Source organism: Babylonia areolata, chromosome 27, assembly GCF_041734735.1.
Source record: "Babylonia areolata isolate BAREFJ2019XMU chromosome 27, ASM4173473v1, whole genome shotgun sequence".
NCBI lineage: Eukaryota > Metazoa > Mollusca > Gastropoda > Neogastropoda > Buccinidae > Babylonia > Babylonia areolata.
In genome coordinates this window covers 7,439,625-7,458,805 of record NC_134902.1, presented here as the reverse complement: position 1 = coordinate 7,458,805, position 19,181 = coordinate 7,439,625, and the positions used below count along the sequence as shown (strand labels likewise).

General features: G+C 39.7%; 1 long non-coding RNA gene across 1 annotated transcript; it reads right to left on the bottom strand.

The window, feature by feature from the left end:
• Nucleotides 1-1,398: 1,398 nt before the first annotated feature.
• Nucleotides 1,399-10,255, bottom strand: LOC143301640 (uncharacterized). The gene is made up of 3 exons (XR_013057817.1): nt 9,701-10,255; nt 2,415-2,521; nt 1,399-1,629 (listed from the first exon to the last, which is right to left on the bottom strand). It is a non-coding gene; the product is annotated as an uncharacterized LOC143301640 (long non-coding RNA).
• Between the last annotated feature and the right edge of the window lie 8,926 nt (nt 10,256-19,181).

The following is a 19,181-nucleotide window of genomic DNA, read 5'->3' as shown; positions in this document are numbered from 1 at the left end:
GACAGAATTACGTAGACGGTTTTTTTTTCTTTTTTCTTTCGTTTTTTTTTAAAGGCTTCCTTTTCCACCCAAACCTTTAATCCAATGAAAAATAATAAATTTAAAAAAATGAACCTGTGAAAGCGTATTTGGCTAAACCACCTGGTACGAAATAGACGATATAAATTAACGACAAGAAAAGTGGTTTGTTCAAAGCAAGCAAACAAGCAGCCATTCAGAGCCTATTGTTCTATCTCCTTTCCCCCCTTTTTTTTTTCATTAGGGTGGGGGTGGGTGGAGCATGTTCCATGTTCTCCGTGGTGTCGAATTGTAGAGTTTCCCTGTTCATGGGGTTTCAGTTCAATGTTACGACAATGGAAACCAATAAAACAACACAGAGAAGAAAGAAAAGAAGAAAAAAAAAACAAAGAAGAAGAAGAAACAACAGTAAAATAATAATAATAATAATAAATTCAAAAAGAGGAAAAGAAAAAAACTGAACACACAAAGAGACGCAAATGCCTAAAGTCTTTGATGAGTAGGCCATCACTCCACTTATTTAGAGTTTTTGGTGTTTGTTTTTTTCCAGATAATTATTGCGAAAAAAAAAGTCCACATGGAATTGACCCCCCACCCCCCACCCCCCGGGCCCCCCTCCACTTTTGACATTAACTTTCAGCGAAAGTATAGAGGGATGGGGGAGAGGCATTTTATCGTAATCCAGATCAGCCCCCCACCCCCCACCCCCCTTCCATGTTGTAGTTGAGGCCTATCCATCTTCTGGTGGGGTGAAGTGGGGGTGTATCAAACTGAATTAGCTAGAATAAGCCTCCCCCACGCATTCATTTTTCCCATCTTAAAATACACATTGTATGTAATTTCTGGTCTTTGACTTTTTGATCCTTGTACTGTGTTTGACTGATTCTGGCCTCGGGATTTTTACAGACTTCGCTGGATTGACACCCACCCCCCACCCCCCGGGTTGAATTTGGCCTTGTGAGACCTGATCCTACCCCCCACCCCCACCCCCCCTCCGCTCCCTGTTCAGTGAGATTCAAACGTCAGTGACCCCAGTACACTGGAGTCCTTCAGCCTACCCTCATGAAGGACATCTACAAACTAGTCCAGGGAATGCAAGAAAGAAAGAAAAAGGAAGGAAGGAAAAAAAAAAAAGTAGATACATACACACCGCGTGGCAAAAACAACAGCAAGAACAACAACAACAGCAACAAAAAGAAACACACACACACACACACACACACACACACACACACACACACACACACACACACACACACACACACACACACACACACACGCACACACGCACACACGCACGCACGTCAGTGAATAAATGAAAAACAAATTTAGTGCGGACGTTCTGGAACGGGTACTTTGGCAAAATCAGAAAGGGACCGAAACAGCATTGGGGGAGGAGGGGAAGGGGGGGGGGGTGCAGGTCTCCCAGGTGGACGTATCAGGATTCCGAACAGTCCCCCAGGGAACCTCAAAACTGAAATGTCCCCCGGGGGACCTACGGAAGGGGGGAGGATTTGGAACGTTACACCGGAAAGGTGATGCCTGTCCTGATTTTGTCCAGCTGCACATCGTGTTCCATTTTCGATGAGCAGGAAAGCTGCCCCACTCCTCCTGAAAAAAAAGAGAGAGAGAGAAAAAAAAAAAGAAGAAAGAAAAGTGTTTTCCAGTTCTCCCAATATCGGTTGTTCTTCGTATGCACATTATTTACATTCTCAGTCGCTGTTACTGTCGCTGTCTCTCTCTTTCTCTCAGTCGTTCTTTCTGTATCTTTAGCAGTTAACTCTCTCTCTCTCTCTCTCTCTCTCTCTCTCTCTCTCTATATATATATATATATATATATATATATATATATATATATATATATAGTGATAAGAAACTATAGGGAGAGCTGGACAGTACAAGGTCTTCAGCGAAGAGAAGAACGGCCCCCCTCAGTCAAGTGTTTCGCCGGCCCATAACTCCTTACACTCTGAGGGGGCCGGGCCGCACCCAGGTCATGACAGTTTGTATTGCTGCCTTTTTTTTTTCTCTCTTGTTTTTGGTTCTTTTGGGGTTTTTTGTTGTTTTTTGTGTGTTTGTTTTGTTTTGGTTTTGGGTTTTTTTCACAAATGCATCTTTTTCTGACACCCTTTCATGAGGAGCAATGGCCTATATGAATAAACTATTCATTCATTCATTCATTCTCTCTTTATCCTCCCTGCCTCTTCATCTGGTGTATTTTATACAGAAACACGTAAGCGTATTCCAGCTGAACGCACGTGCGCATTTCCACAGACACATGCGCATGTCAGTGCACACACACACACACACACACACACACACACACACACACACGCACGCACGCACGCACACACACACACACACGCTGTTAAACACACGCGCGCGCACGTCTTTACCTGTGGCAAGGGATCAATCCCGGTTTTTCAAAGCCCGTATACAGGATAGGAATATACAGAACATTGACAGCAGTCCCAAGTACAGCAGAATGGAGAAAAACTCATCGCTGAAACACACACACACACACACACACACACACACACACACACAGTTGGTGTCGCTACAAAGAAATAATTGAAAGTGGGGAAAATTGATAACGAACCATAATGCTGTGAAAAAAGGGGGAAAATCCAAGCCAATAATGGAAGGTTAAAAAAAAAAGATAAAGATGAAAAAAAAAAGGAGTATTATACATCATGATGGATGTGTGTATTCATATGTGTATGTATACGTGTTTATGAAAATAAAAATGTATGTGCATATGTATGTGTATGTATATGTGTGTGTGTGTTTATGTATCTGTGTATGTATATGTGTGTGTTTATGTATGAATGTATGTGTATTGATAGATGTGAATATGTATGTGTGTATAATATGAGATAATATATATGTATGTGTATGTACATGCATGTATATTTGTCTATTTATCTATCTATCTGTATGTATGTATATCTATATATAAATGGGTGTATGTATGTATGTATGTATGTATATATATATATATATATATATATATATATATATATATATATATGTATGTATATGTATATATATGTATATATATATATATATATATATATATATATATATGTATGGATGTATATGTATATATATATGTGTGTGTGTTTGTGTGTGTTATGCTGAACTCCTTTTTGAAAAAGAAAGGTTTATTATTTCGTGGATGTATATATATATATATATATATATATATATATATATATATATATATATATATATATATATATATATGTGTGTGTGTGTGTGTGTGTGTGTGTGTGTGTGTGTGTGTGTGTGTGTGTGTGTGTGTGTGTTTTGGGTACACGAAATAATAAATCTTTCTTTTTTAAACAGAAGTTCAGCATAACACACACACACACACACACACACACACACACACACACACACACACACACACACACACACACACAAGCTGTTTAAAAATGAAAGGTTTATTATTTCGTGTACCAAAAAAATCATGTACACACACACACACACACACACACACACACACACACACACACACACACACACACACACACACACACACACCGTGATCAGAAAATGAATATACAGAACATTGACAGCAATCCCACTTTCAGGAAAATGGTAAAAAAAACCCAAAAAAACTCATCCATGAAGCATTTCATGGTAATGATAACATCTGAGAACTACAATAACAATATGATAACAGCAACGCTTCTGCTACTACTACTGCTAAGATATTTTTTTAAATGATAATTTCCAAATGATCGCCAATGACGTGGAACAAGCTCCCTGATAACCTCTGTCGTTCTGATTCCCTTGCATCTTTTAAATCTCGTCTCAAAACTCACCTTTTCCCTCAGCAGTAAGTTCAATTGTGGCAGGTCCACTTCCTTTGCGTTAGCTGTTCTTGACTATGTGTGTGTACATATGTATGTGTACATAACTACATGCATGTATATGAATGTGTATTGTGTGTGCGTGTGTTTATGTACGTTTGTGCCTGCCTATGTGTGCGTATGTGTTAGGGTAGCTGTTAGATACACATGTATGTTAAAATGTATGTATGCAGTGTGTGTGTGTGTGTGTGTGCGTGTGTGTGTGTGTGTGCGTGTGTGCGTGTGCGTGTGTGTGTGTGTGTAGTCACATTTTGGTGTGTGTATGTAACATAGAAGTAATGTTTTATGTTAACAAAGCGTTTTTGTAAAGCACCTAGAGCAGATTTCTGGATAGTGTGCTCTTCAAGTATCCATTATTATTATTATTATTATTATTATTATTAACACGAGAGAGAGGGAAGGGGGAAGAAAGAAAAACAGACACTGAGACAGAGAAAGAGACAAACAAAAGAAAATAATGCACCCCTCTTCCCTCCGCACCTCCACCCCCCCCCTCCCCCCCCCCCCCACCACCACCATCCCCCTCCCACCCACAGGAGTATTCAAACTGGTATTCAGTGAAGCCCAAGTCTACCTTCGCCGTACACACTGGGTAAAAATGTACCCATGTATTAATTTAAAAATTCGTATCTAAAAAAAAAAAAACTATTTTAGTTACATCAACAAAATTGTATGATTTCGTTTAAGAAACATTTTCATCCACACACTCATACAAAAATAGTGCACTTTTGTCAAGTAAAAGTAGTTTTAATCAAGTAAAAAATATCAAATTTATGCGTAGCGTACGAACTGGGTCAAAATTACCCCATGGTTAAAAAGAAGAAAACTTGCACGGCGTACACACTGGGGAAATTTTGACCCACAGTTTGGTGAAAGCTGATGTGCGGAAAAGGTCTGCCTTCCTGGCAGGAGGCGATAAAACATATGATATGTTATGTAATGACTACCAAAGTTAAACCGATCTCTCAGTCAAAGAAGGCTACTCACTTGCGTAGCTTTCGTCGCAATATGTTGTATTTGTGTATTTCTTTTTATCACAACAGATTTCTTTGTGTGAAATTCGGGCTGCTCTCCCTAGCAAGAGCACGTCGCTACACTACAGCGCCACCCTTTTTTTTCTTGTATTTTTTCCTGCGTGCAGTTTTCTTTGTTTTTCCTATCGAAATGGTTTTTTTTTCTACAGAATATTGCCAGGAGCAACCCTTTTGTTGCCGTGGGTTCTTTTACGTGCGCTAAGTGCCTGCTGCACACGGGACCTCTGTGACTGTGCATGCGTGCGTACCCTTGCGGTAATCTGCCTATAGATCCCAGATCTAAATAAGGTACACTTTCTCTTTAATGAACTGTTCAGTGTGCCAAGTGCAGCAGCTTCGGCTGACGTAATTTCAGCCGATGAGATTTCACACACACTGTGTGTGTGTGTGTGTGTGTGTACGTCACACAAATAAAGTATTTGCTTAGGCGTTCGGGAAGTCAGTCTCTGTAATGCAGTGTATGTCTGGGTATTGAAAGACACGGGTTACCAAAAGGCAGATTGCTACGTTCATTCACTTGTAAAGGAACAAAGCCCAACCAACAAATCGTAGGCTACCAAGTCCTGCTCTCTTTCTCTCCTCCCTCTCTCTCTCTCTCCCTCTCTCTCTCTCTCACACACGCTGCACTAAGGTGCGCGTATCAGTCGTATGTATATGTCGTGCTAACCTATTCACACACATACACAGCGGCATGAAGTATGTTGTACAAACTTATTCATACACGTACGCACACATGCACCAAACACACATGTGTATGCGCACACTCCATGTCCTTGGTCTGTCCCACGAAACTCAGAATCAGTGGAAGCTGCCCGATAACTAAACGGAAAACAAGATGTATTTGTTTTTATCACAGCAGATTTATCTGTGTGAAATTCGGGCTGCTCTCCCCAGGGAGAGCGCGTCGCTGTTTTTCCTATCGAAGTGGGTTTTTCTGCAGAATGTTGCCAGGAACAACCCTTTTGTTGCCGTGGGTTCTTTTACGTGCGCTAAGTGCATGCTGCACATGGGACCTCGGTTTATCATCTCATCCGAATGACTAGCGCCCAGACCACCACCACTCAAAGTCTAGTGGAGGGGGAGAAAATTTCGGCGGCTGAGCCGTGATTCGAACCACTGCGCTCAGATTCTCTCGCTTCCTATGCGGACGCGTTACCTCTAGGCCATCACTCCACACGGACCATTCATAGAAATATATATATATATATATATATATATATATATATATAGTGTGTGTGTGTGTGTGTGTGTGTGTGTGTGTGTGAATATAAAATTAACTCATTGGGACCAGCCAGCCACCAAGATTACCTAACATGTCATCAACGTTGACAGCAGCCGGCTGCTTGCTGTGCCGGCCGCGCGGCCATCGCAGTCATGGTTGGGGATAAGAAGGACGTGGGTACATTTTGCCCCAGAATGCCGTGCGCCGTGTGAGTCAGTTTCACTATATAAACGGCTATGGGTCAGTAAGTCCCCAGTGTGCAAGAGTTCTTTAAAAACATTGGTAAAATTTTCCCCAGTTGGAAGGGCGCGCAAAATTTCACAGTAAGTACGGCGAAGATATATATATATACATTTTTTTTTCAGCATCATTTTAAGAGAGAGGCAGAGACATATACTAGACTGTAGATCGACGGACAGACATTGAACGACAGACTAGATCGAAACAACAATGAAATACATTTTTTAAAACCATTCAAAAGAAGATATAGTGGCTTTATCTGGCCGCATTTATTTCAACATGGACCACAATAAACTGGACGAACAAACCAGTTGCAGCAAGCATGCGTGGGTTATCACCTGTCTGCATAACTGTCACAGCATTCATTCCTTATCTATTCTGGGGTCATAACACACACACACACACACACACACACACACACACACACACACACTGTCACACACACACACACACACACACTGTCACACACACACACACACACACACACACACACACACACACTGCATACATACATTTCAACGTACATGTGTACCTCACAGCTACCCTCAACACATACGCACACATTGGCACGCACAAACATACATAAACACACGTGAGAGCGCGCGCGCACACACACACACACACACACACACACACACACACATGAGATAAATATTGCAAGGTCACGGTACGTTACTCTCGAGAAAAAACAACAACAACAACAAAACAAGAAAAAACCCAACTAAATGAAGATGATGCTGATGTTTTTTTTCCAGCCCAGATAACAGTGGTGTGTAACATTTAAAAAAACAAACAAACAAAACCGGTTATTGTCGCCCATTGAGAGAACTAGTAAATGACCTTCCGCCCCCCACAAACCCCTTCCCCCCCCTCCCCCGCCCGCGCCCCCCCCCCCCCCCCCCCCCTTCCTCTCCTCTATGACAATGATTAAGATCATGATTGATTCTTCTTCTTTTGTATTCTTAGTCTTATTCTTCTTATCATTATTCTTCTTAATATCATCTTCTTCTCTCTAAGTCTCTCTTTTTTTCGTCTTTTTTGTTGTTGTTGTTGTTGTTGTTTGTTTGTTTGGGGTTGGTTGTTTTTTGGTTTTTTGTTGTTGTTGGGTTTTTTTTGGGGGGTGGGTGGGTGGGGGTTGTTTTTTTGTTTTTGTTTGTTTGTTTGCTTTAGTTTTGCTCATCTCGAGCACACACAAACACGCGCGCGCGCGCGCGCACGAAAAAATGATCGCGTGTTTTCTTTTAAAACAAAAGGACATCACAGTAGCAGAAGGCTCACCAGTCTAATATACAGACTACGACTGGATGCCATAAAAACAAAATATACTTCAAATGTGACTTGCATTTGCGGCAATGAAATTACCCCCGGTGCATATCATCTATAAATGTGAACAGTTAAAACCATATTTACCTGTGTCCTTTACAAAATCTGCAGTTCCATCTGCTTCCATTAGAAATGTCTTATACGATAATCAACATGTATTTGAAATAGTTCAGAGTTTGATTTGGAGCCCAACTGGCTCTTGTGATTCTACTGGTTGACTAGTTAGTTTATTTTATTTCTTTTATATTCCTTTTTTTTTCTCTTCTTTTTCCTCTTCTTCTTTTAAAAAAAAATGCAAATTGAGGACAGAGGAACAGGGAAAGTAGCGATGATTTAAAGCATGGGTGGGGTGTGGGAGATAATGGATTTTCGTCTAAAATCACAAAATTAATGTGGACAGACGTTAATATAAGCAAAAGAACGAACGAACGAACACACACACACACACACACACACACACACACACATGAAATAAACATTGCCAGGACAGTGTTACTCTCGAAAAAACAAAAACAAAAAAAACAAAAAACAAAAACTATCTGAATGAAGTTGACGTGATTTTTTCAGCCCAGATAACAGTGGTGTGGAAAAAACAACAACGTTTTTTGTCGCCCATCCAGGTAACTAGTAAATTACCTCCCGCCCCCCCTTCTATTACAATGACTATGATTATGATTGATCCTTCTTTTATTATTATTATCATTATCTTCTCTATCTCTCTTTTTTTCTTTTTTTTTTTTTTTCCTTTAGTTTTGCTCAGCTCGAGCACACACACACACACACACACACACACACACACACACACACACACACACACACACACACACACACACACACACACACACACACACACATACTCTGGTGGAAACTTATGGAATAACCTTCCACTCATTTTAAAGAATATAAAAGAATAAGAATGTGTTGTTGTTTTTTTGATATGAAAAAGCATCTTTTTAACCGTGCAAATGATGAACAAGAACACAAATGTATATCTATTAGTTACCACCTAAAGTATTATTTGTGAAATGTTTTGTGTAAGTTTTGGCTGGCGGTTTACTTGTGCTATATGACGGGGTATGTGAATGCTACTGTGTATTTCATTATCGCGCAATTCTAGTATGTTTTTGTTCTGTTTTTTTCCTATGTTTCTCCTCTTTTTTTTCCCTTTTCTTTCTTGTCTATATCTATATTTGTTGTGTTTTATTTTCTATCATCTAGATGGCTTGATGTAAAAAAAAAAAATAATTAAAAAAAAATAATAAAAAAAGCAGTTGTTGAGTATTTAATTACCATCTTGAAATAAAAATGTTGACTTGACTTCACACACATACACACACACACACACACACACACACACACACACACACAAAACAAAAAAACGCATGCGCACAAGGGCACACATACACAAGAATCAAAACAGTGCACACACACACACACACACACACACACACACACACACACACATCGTACGTAAAAGAAAACATTAAAGTTCAGCTGAACATTTCGTTTCCTGATTTCACAAGCAATAGAAAGAAAAAATCTTAACAGTCATTCTGATACATAGAATATATGATAAAATAAAAGAGAAGAACACATCACATCACACAACAGACAGAAATGTGTGTGTGTGTGTGTGTGTGTGTGTCGGTGTCGGTGTGTGTGTGCGTGTGCGTGTGCGTGTGCCAGTGTGTATGTGTGTGTGTTTGTCTGTCTGTCTGTCTGTCTGTGTCTGTGCGTGTCTGTTTTTATGTGTCTGTTTCTCTGTGTAGGTTATACACGTGTGTGTGTGTGTGTGTGTGTGTGTGTGTGTGTCTGTCTGTCTGTCCGTCTGTCTGTGTCTGTGCGTGTCTGTCTTCGTTTTTATGTGTAGGCTATACATGTGTGTGTTATTTGTGTCACGTGTGTGTGTCATTTGTGTGTATGTCTGTGCGTATATCATGTAAAACAGTCGGGGGAAAAAAAATCATCTGAAATCCAAAATTTACCCTTCCACCGTTCCAGTGAGAGGCAAGACAAGGTAATAGTGCTTCTTGGCATCATCCATCCTTCGGCTCTCTTCTGCCGGGGTTCTCCTCTTCCTTCCTTCCTTCCTTCCTTCCTTTCTTCCTTCCTTCCTTTCCTTCTTCCTCCCTTCCTTTTTTTCTTCTTTCTGCTGCGCTATACTGCTCTCTCTATTTCTTTCGTTTCGTTTCTTTCACCTTTTGTTTGTTTTTTTGTTGTTTACTTAGTTTGGGTCTTTTTGTTGTTTTTTCGCTTCTCTTCTTAACTTCACTGGCTGCAGTTCGAAGTCATTTTTGTAAAGTTTGTCCATAATGTCCGTTTCATTCAAACCCCGCCAGATACTTCAGATAAATACTCTTCTTCTTCTTCACAACGCCAGTCCAACTTTTGCACAGTCTGCACAGTCATTAAAACCGCACTGTCCTTGTTTCTTTCCGGAAAGCCGCCGCGACCTTCCAAATTTGTTTGGGTTGTTATCGATTCCCCACACACAAAAACAAACAACAACAACACATACACAAAAAAATAATCCACGGATGCACGTGCGAAAACACTAAGAGAGAACACCTCCAACGAAGTACTTACTGTTCTTACGTTTTACACTACCTTGGTTTCTGAGAAGATCGTTCGGCTTGAAACCAAACCCAGTCGAGCGGAAACACTCAACTTGAAACAGATTATGAAGAAAAGGACAGCAGTTTTCAGTCTTTTTACACACACACACACACACACACACACACACACACACACACACAAACCAACAACAAAAAAAACCCAACAAAAAACAACAAAACAACAACAAAAAACCACAAAAAAAACAACTCCTTGCGTGTCAACCTTTGGCTGCTATTATCTTTTTATTTATATTTTATATTTTATTCATTATTATTGGGAGTTAGTATGGGGGACGGGGAGGGAGGGGAGGGGTTCGGAAGGGGGGGGGGGGGGGAGAAGGATACTTCCAGGTTGGGGATATGGTGTGTGCGAGTTATTAGTGTTCTGGTTGAAGGAGTTTGTTTCGCGGAGGGGTTGGGGGTGTGTGTGAAAGCATGATATGATTGTATATAATCATGCTTCACTCAGTGTATAGAGGGAGTGGGCAAAATGTGATGAACGGTGCAAGTAAGGGAGGGAGTGTTTTCACATGAGGAAGTGGGGGGTGGGGGTGGGGAGGGGTAGAGGGGGAAAAGGCGTGCGAAGTAAGGTGAGCATGTTTTTGGTGTGGTGGGAGGGGGGAGGGAGAGGAAAGGTGGTGCGGCGTGTGTGTCTGTCTGTATGTGTGTGTGTGTGCACGCACACACGCGCGCTGCTAAATGCGTACCAGTGAATTTGCGTGCTTGCATGCGCGCATGTGTACGGCACTGTGCAGACATTCGCGCATCAACGTATGCCCGGCATACGCGCGCACGTTAGGATGTCAGTTTCGCCGCGTGGCATAAGTGTGTCTGCATTTATTAGTTAACTTCACACACACACAGACACACACAGACACACACAGACACACACACACACACACACACACACACACACACACACACACACACACACACACACACACGTATCTCTCTCTCTCTCTCTCTCTCTCTCTCTACATTATCATCTCTCATATATATATATATAAACAGGCATACAGCAAAGAAAACACGAGCCAGCAAGTCCAAAGGATTATCTCAGTGATTCAGCCTCTGGCCCCCCTCCGGAGATTTGAATGGATCTTTTTTATGTGTAATGTTTTTCAGTACACATCAGTAGCCAGGCAACCAACAAAGAATTTTAGTGTTTGACACAGATTTTCAGCCGGCTTTCCTGCTGTGTGGAAAAGAGGAACACAACGTATGTACTTCTTCTTCGTTGGTGGGCTGAACGTTCCACCGCTTTCAGTCGTATGTACAAGAGTTACCCCGCCATGTAGGCAGCCATACCCGGTATTCGGGGGTGTGCATGCTAGGTATGTTCTTGTTTCCATAAACCACCGAACGCTGACATGGATTACACTGAGGATCTTAATTAAACGTGCGTATTTGGTATTCTGCTTGCGTATACACACGAAGGGGGTTCAGGCACAAGCAGTTATGCACATATGTTGATCGGGAAAAAAAATCCAACCTTTACCCACCCCTGAGGCGCCTTTACCGAGATTCGAACCAGGGACCCTCAGATTGAAAGTGCCACGGTTCAACGCTTTCACCGCTCGGCTGTTTCGCCCGTCTGACAACATAATGTTCACATTACCCGCTACATGGCACGGCACAGCATGGGACTTGGTGGGTGAACGTCAGTGAAGCCGTGTCGGTCCTTTTGAACTGTCTTCCCAACTGAGAGAGCGGAACAGCGGGCTGAGACACTTGAAGAATAGAGTCAGTCATGCAGTATCGAGGCTGAAAGGTGAAGGGGGTAGTGGGTTGGGGGGTGGGGGTGGGGAGGGGGGGTCTGTGTTAGTTAATGAAATTAGTTAATAACATCATGATGATGATGATGATGATAATAATAATAATAACAACAATGATGATGACGATGATGATATCAATAATAATGATGATAATGTATGGTCAGTCGTGTCCGACTATGACCATCAGAACAGCAGAGGAGGCAACTGCTGTCCCGACTATCTGGGCTAGAATTGAATTTTGATTATCGTGGAGACAACCCCACTCTCTCGGCCAAGAGGGTTTTAGGACAGTCAGCGTTGGGATGGTTCCCAAAGGCCAGCTAGCCCCCAAGGCTGCAGCACTAAGAGCCGGTGAAATTTTGCCTCCTAGTTTGAGAGTCATAGTCCTTCACAAAAGACAAAGCTGTAGATGATTTCCCATTGCAATCATGCAGGAGAAACTATTGATAATACGGCTCTCAGTTTGCTGTTGTCCGAACTGAAACTTACGTCAGTCTGTGATATAAGCTGAGTGTTGGGCCTAAATGATAATAATGATAATGATGATGATTTTTTCTTTTCTTTCTTTTCTTTGCATTCTTCGATCCTTACTTTCTTTTAATCTTTCCTTTCTTTTTCTTCCTTTCTGCCCTTTCTTTCCTTTATAATAATGGAAATACTAATGCTAGTGATAATGGTGATGACGATGGTGATTTTTTCTTTTCTACTTTCTTCTTTTTCTGATCTTCTTTCTTTCTTCATTCCTTTTGAGCTTTTCTTTTTCCTTTCGTTTTTTTTTCTCCCTCTCTACCTCAGTTCTTCCTCCTCCCGACCCCCACCACCCCCCGCATCTCTCTCTCTTTCTCTCTCTCTCTCTCTTTCTCTCTCTCCTAACGTCTGTTGACATGATGCTGATTCAGACAGTTGGTAATATGAACGCTTGTATGTTATCAGATTTTACTGTGAGCATGTTGGTAATGACGACACGTAAATACCATGCACTATGCAGTGAGTGGGCGCGGGAGATCACATGAGCCGCAAGCGAACGCAGAAATTTTTTTTATATGATCTGTGAATTAGTGACGGAGTTTCGGTTTCAGTTTCACGCAGTAGGTGTCAAAACGTGAGGACTGACCCATAGAAATGATATGCGGCTACGACGGGCGCAATAGCCGAGTGGTTAAAGCGTTGGACTTTCAATCTGAGGGCCCCGGGTTCGAATCTCGGTAACGGCGCCTGGTGGGTAAAGGGTGGAGATTTTTCCGATCTCCCAGGTCAACATAATTATGTGCAGATCTGCTAGTGCCTGAACCCCCTTCGTGTGTATATGCAAGCAGAAGATCAAATACGGACGTTAAAGATCCTGCAGTCCATGTCAGCGTTCGGTGGGTTTTGGAAACAAGAACATACCCAGCATGCACACCCCCGAAAACGGAGTATGGCTGCCTACATGGCGGGGCGGTAAAAACGGTCATACACGTAAAAGCCCACTCGTGTACATACGACATTACGAGTGAACGTGGGAGTTGCAGCCCACGAAGAAAGAAGACTGAGAAGAAGATATGCGGCTACACCACATCGGTTATAAATATAGATAAATAAAAAGCAAAAATTATTTTTTTTTAAAGGGATCAGACGCCTGCGGACTTAATGTATAACACAACGCACTAGTCACAATGATAAAGACTGACTTTCGCATGAACCCAGCTTGCTGATCAGGCTTCGTCTGTTTTAGTTATCATTATTCCTCTGTCTTATTCATGACACACGTGTCGTTAAACTGATGGGCTGAGAGCCGCAGCGGGGTAAGTGTTAGTATTATTGTTTTGTTGTTGTTATTGTTGTTGTCGTCGTTGTTGTTGTCATTGTTTTTACTATTATGATAATTAATAATGGTTGACTCTGTGTGTGTGTGTGTGTGTGTGTGTGTGTGTGTGTGTGTCACTGAGTGTGTGTGTGCCAGTGTGCGCCAGTGCAGTGTGTGAAACCACACAGCTGTAACGCAGTGGGCATATCGAATAGGGTCAAAGCTTTAGAATATTATTGCTCCGATTCAGTGTTGTTGCTATCATAGGCTATATTATGCTTAGGCTACTCATGTGGCTTATGATCGTGCACTCAGACTCGGAGTATCGTGGGCCCACTGTGTCATATTCAGACGGTTTTGGACCCACTCTTTATTACTAAGTCAAAAACAGCCGGCCGACTGTCTGCCGGTGTGTCAACAGATTTCTCTGTGTGAACAAGTATCAGACTTCTGCAGGTATCAACAGATTTCTGTGCGTAAACAGATTTCTCTGTATGAACAGCAGACTTCGCCGTGTGTTAACACTGAGATTTCTCTGTCTGTCAACATATTTCTCTGTATGAACAACAGATTCTCCGTGTATCAGTAGATTTCTCTGAGTATCAACAGATTTCTCTGTATGAACAACAGACTTCTCCGCCGTTTATCAACAGGTTTCTCTGTGTTTCAACCGATTTCTCTGTATGAACAGCAGACTCTGTGTGTCAACATATTTCGCTGTGTGGACAATTCCATCTTCAACACAACCTGTGGACAAAGGGACGGTATGCAAACAAATCTGCAAGCTTATTCTCTCCCCGAACCTGTAAATCATAGTTACTTCCCCCGACCCCGTTTACTTTCGACATTTTCTCGAACTGTTTGCCTGTCATGGTTTTCTTCCTTTTGGCAGTTCTTTGACCATACCACCTCTGAATGCCCATTCCCTGCTTCAATGTTGTTGTCCACTGAAAATTGTGCTGTTTGTTTGAACTACACAACAATAACAAGAACAATAACAATAATGATGATGATTTTTTTAATTTTTCATTTATTTGCTTATTTATCATTATTGGGGTTTTTGTTTGTTTGTTTGTTTTTTAATTTTAAATATATCTTTTAAATTTATTTATTTATATATTTTATTTTATTATTATTTTTTAAAATTATATTATTATTATTTATTTAGTTGTGTCTTTTGTGTGTGTTTGTTTTTTGTTTGTTTTTTTGTGTGTTTTTTTCTGTTTTTTTTTTTTTTTTTTCCCAGGCCTGACTAAGCGCGTTGGGTTACGCTGCTGGTCAGGCATCTGCTTGGCAGATGTGGTGTAGCGTATATGGATTTGTCCGAACGCAGTGACGCCTCCTTGAGCTACTGAAAACTGAAACTGATGGTAATAATAACAACAACAATAACTGTACTACTACAAATACATAAGAAGTAGAAGCGCTTAACCTTGTGTACCAGTAGACACAATTAATCTCTCTCTTTTTCACCCCAGTCAGTCACACACATGCATGACTGTGATTCAGAGGCCGAATGACAGTCAATCCCTTAGTATGGTATGGGAATAGAAAGCTGGAGAACTGGAGTCTCTATCTCTGTCTCTGTCTCTCTCTCTCTCACTCTCTGTCACAGCAAAATAAAGCATACATAATAGAGCATACACACACAATGTATGCTTATGTGTGTGTAAGTGTAAGTGTAAGTGAGAGAGGGGGGGGGGAGAGAGAGAGAGAGAGAGAGAGAGAGAGAGAGAGAGAGAGAGATCGCGCGCGTGAATAGAATAGAATAGAATAGAATAGAATACTCTTTTTATTGTCATAAAACCTTAAAGTTTATAAGACACAATGAAACATAAACATGAGCATATTAAGAAGAGAAACATTCATGAACAAATTTCGCCAGCCTTGGCTGTATTTCTGTTAGAAGGATCAATTCACTAGGCTTTGCATTTGGACGACATATATCGATTAGGAATCTGTGTCTGTAAGTATTGTACTTTACACAATTGTCTAAAAGGTGAATCTCATCTTCAAAACTGTTACAAGTATCACACAGTCTTTGTTCTTTCGGTGTATTTTTATATTATCTTCCCTGTTCGATTTGTAAGTCATGGGCGCTGATTCGTAACATGGTCAGTGCTTTCCTGTGTTGTGTATTTGCTGTATTCTTTAAATACAGTTCAATTTTATAACTTGTCACAGCGTTCTTGTAAAATGCTAATTTAGATGAACTGTCATGTTTCTGTTTCCAAAATTTTATATATTCATTTTCAAGCTTCTTGGATACAGCATGCTTTAATATTTTAACACTAAAAGTGAACTGATTTTTCCAAACATTATCTAATCCAGTGCTAGTTAATACATTTCTTTTGAAAAGTAGCCACTGAACATTTTCATTTGTTTGACGATACATGCAGTTATATGTTGTGTATACAAGTGAATTTTGAGGAAGCTCTAATATGTGTATCCAATAGCCAATAACTTGACATATTATTTTTAGGCTAATAGGAAATCATCCTAATTCTCCTAAAACGGGGAGAACCATTGCTCTTTTATGTACACCAAGTAACTGCTTACAAAACTTGACATGAAGTCTTTCATGTGGAAATTTGTTGAAAAGACAATTACTAAATAATTCGAATAAATTAAACGATACATTTCCTGTAACATCATATGGGAACTAAACTTCTGCTCCATATTTTGAAATAGGCGTTATCAAAGTATCATATAACTGACACATGATATCTATATTCATATTTGTATTACGAAATGTTCTGAGTAGCACATGTAGAGCCTTATTTGCTTGATTTTTAAGATGACCTTGTGCTCGACTTAATTTGCCAATTCTATTAAATATAACCCCTAAATATTTATATTCTTCTGCTGTTTCAATTATGTCCTCTCCACATTTAAAATGTAGGGGTATTTTGGGGACAGTTTTTGAAAAAACGATTAATTTTGTCTTTTCTCTATTCAAACGCAAGCCCCATTGACTGCAGTAAGAGTGTAAAATGTTAAGCTTTTGTTGCAAGCCGTCTTTAGATAATGATAAAATAACTAAATCATCTGCATATAAAAGACATGGGATTCTAGTAGATGAAGTGTTGTGAATTGTTGGGGAGTTCATATCTGTCATATCTGTGGTGATATCATTTATGAAAATATTGAATAGAATTGGGCTGAGTGTATTTCCCTGATGTACCCCTTTTCGAATAATAAATTCTCTGCTGAAATGATCTTGTGATTTTGCGTAGATTTTAGCGTTCGTATACATATTTTTTATGATATTAAAAAATTTACCTTTTATTCCTATCCGGTGTAGCTTCAGCATCATTGCATCATGCCAAACACTGTCGAACGCTTTTTGAAAATCTACAAAACAACCATATAGTCGACTGTTTTTTTCTTTTTATTATCTCATCTACTAGCTTTTTAAAAACAAAGATTTGATCAGTGGTTCTATAGTTTTTTTCGAAATCCGGTTTGTTCTTTGATCCAAACGTCTCCAGATATTCATTCATTCTTGTATTCAGGATTGTGCAGAATACTTTACCTTATGTATTAGTCAGTGTAATCCCCCGATAGTTATTTGGGTTCATTGGGTTGCCGCTTTTGTATAAAGGGATACTGATACCAGTTTTCCAATTGTCTGGATACATACCTGTTGAATATATTATATTATATAGGTTTTGCATGACAGGTAACAGAACCGGAAGACTGCTTTTGATCATCTCATTTGTTACTGCGTCCCTTCCTGGCGATTTTTTGTTGTTGTTGTTTTTGTTGGTTTTTTTTTTACTTAGGCATGCCTTTCGTATTTCTTCTTCAGTAATTTCTTTATTGAAACTGAATGTATTACCATCATCTAACATTTCAGTGTTTTCAAGTTTATCTTGAACTTTTGGTTTTTGCTCGTCATTTATTTCCACGTCTTTTCCAATTAAATTTTCTAAATGATAAATCCATTTTGAAACATTTAATTGATGTTTACATACGTTCTGTTCTCCCATTGTCTGTAAAGTTTTAATTGTTTTCCATGCTGATTTTGGATCTTTATTGAGCGCTTCGTTTAATTCTTTCACTAAGAGATTTTTATATGAATGTTTCTTTTGTTTTACCAGTCTGTTGTATATCTTGCGTTTAGCAAAATATTTTTGACGTAAAGACTGATTGTATGGCTGCCTATTTAACGCATTCAAAATTGATTTAATGTCTCTCCTGTGTTGATAACAGTCTCTGTCAAACCATTTTTTATTTCTTCGGCGTTTTTGCTTATGAAATCTACATTCTGTTCTTCGACTAACATTCGCAGCTGACGTCATTATTTGTGTGAATTCATTAACAATGTCATTCACTTCGATATCATTAACGATAAATTGATTAACAGTTTGACTGCTCAGTTTGTTATATATATTTTGTATTTGTTCCTGTATCCATGGTAAACCTAAAGCTTTGACATATGTTGCTGATGAATATTGATCCCAAATGTATTTTTTATCAATATAGTTTTGTTTAAATGTATTTTTAAGTAAACTTCTATCATGAGATTTATCTAATATATTTTGTTTTTGTCTCCATAATCCAGTCATAAATAATTTTAATTCTAGTTGGCAATGATCAGAAAATCTTGTAAGAGGGTGAACTTTCATGTGTAATATTTCCTGACAAATTGCCTTAGAGCAAATAAAATAATCTACAACACTGCTACCATGCTGATTATAGCATGTGAAATGCCCAGATCACCCAATGTTCTTCCATTAAGGATGCACAGATCATTGTCAATGCACATTGATATCAATCTTCTGCCAGTTCTTTGTATCAAAGAGTCCATGGAATTTCTATCACACTCTGTGTCAAATGAATAAGTACGTGGTAAATTACATACATTGTTATCAGAATCCATCTTAATGTAATCAGTAACTTGCGCAGTTCGTGCATTAAAATCACCAAACAATATAACATTTCCTTTTAGTGTTAGCTGTTCCACGCTGTCCTCTATCTTGTCCCATATGCTCGCGGTGTTGTACCGACCAAATGACGATGTTTGTGGTGGGATATATACACATCCAATGTAAATATCATTGTCATTGTTGGTCCCAGGTATCATTAACCATACTACTGTGTCACTGTTGCTATATGGTAGAATTTTGACGTATCTTCGGATATTTTCTTTGATATATACCGATATACCACCAGATGAACTTGCAGCTTTACTCCGTTTTTGTCGTACATAGTGAATTCCTGGTGAGAATTCTGGAAGATATATATCATGTGCACTGTCTTTACTCAGGTGCGTTTCTTGAAAAAA